The 1,340-nt window shown below is 39.0% G+C and overlaps 1 non-coding gene across 1 annotated transcript; it reads right to left on the reverse strand.

The window, feature by feature from the left end:
* Window positions 1–321: 321 nt before the first annotated feature.
* On the reverse strand, window positions 322–458 carry LOC138439947 (U4 spliceosomal RNA). Its single transcript, XR_011256885.1, has one exon. It is a non-coding gene; the product is annotated as a U4 spliceosomal RNA (small nuclear RNA).
* Window positions 459–1,340: the final 882 nt, after the last annotated feature.

A 1,340-nucleotide genomic window follows, 5' to 3' on the forward strand; every position in this document is an offset into this window, starting at 1 on the left:
CCTCAGGAGTGGGAGAGAATTAGGTGTTGAAATACCAATACGACGCCCAAGCAGGAAAGGTTAAGAGCCCCAAGTACATCATTATAGTCTGTTATTTATTAAAAAATAAAAGGTAATAAAATAAACTGTACAGTGTACAGATTTTTATCTTATGATTTATGTTGTGATTTGTTTTAGAACTTAAGAAAGAACAGCCAGTGAAAATCCCTGAAATCCAACTATGGCATAGTGGAAACAGCACTAGATTGAAGCAAAAACCTAGTGTGACCTTCAATTTCCTTAACTATAATACTTCTTCTTCTTTTTTTTTTTTTAATTCATTCTCCACAGAGACTCTCAAACATTGACAATGCCAACTACATTTCAAGTTCTTTTGGTGTAGTGGGACACTTTTCAATCAGCAATAATTGTACCTCAGATAAACCTCACTGGTTACGAGACAGCCACTGTGCAAAGCTGAGCTTCACTAACTTCTGATTTTGCCAGACAGCTCATGGTTGTTCCTACTGAGACCCAGATGTCACACCTATAAAAAGGCAAACCAAGGTAAACCATTCAATATCATAGTAATCCAAGTCTATGCCCCAACCACTAATGCCAAAGAAGCTGAATAGTTCTATGATGACCTACAAGACCTCTAGAACTAACACAAAAAACGATGTTCTTTTCATCACAGGGGATTGGAATGCAAAGGTAGGAAGTCAAGAGATACCTGGAGTAACAGGCAACTTTGGCCTTGGAGTACAAAATGAAGCAGGGCAAAGGCTAACAGAGTCTTGCCAAGAGAATACACTGGTCAGAGTAAACACCCTCTTCCAACAACACAAGAGACAACTCTACACAGGGACATCACTAGATGGTCAATATCAAAATCAGATTGATTATATTTTTTGCATCCAAAGATGGAGAAGCTCTATACAGTCAGCAGAAACAAGACCAGGAGCTGACTGTGGCTCAGATTATGAATTCCTTATTGCCAAATTCAGATTTAAATTGAAGAAAGTAGGGAAAACCACTATACCAATCAAGTATGACCTAAATCAAATCCCTTACAATTATACAGTGGAAGTGAGAAACAGATTCAAGGGATTAGATCAGATAGACACAGTGCCCAGAGAACTATGGACCGAGCTTCATGACACTGTACAGGAGACAGGGATCAACACCATCCCCAAAGAACAGAAATGCAAAAAGGCAAAATGGTTGTCTGAGGAGGCCTTACAAATAACTAAGAAAAAAGACATCCTGGAATGCAAAGTCAAGTGGACCTTAGGAAGCATCACTACCAACAAAGCTAGTGGAGGTGATGGAATTCCAGTTGAGCTATTCCAAGTCCTAAA

Source organism: Ovis canadensis, chromosome 4 (genome assembly GCF_042477335.2).
Source record: "Ovis canadensis isolate MfBH-ARS-UI-01 breed Bighorn chromosome 4, ARS-UI_OviCan_v2, whole genome shotgun sequence".
Classification (NCBI taxonomy): Eukaryota; Metazoa; Chordata; class Mammalia; order Artiodactyla; family Bovidae; genus Ovis; species Ovis canadensis.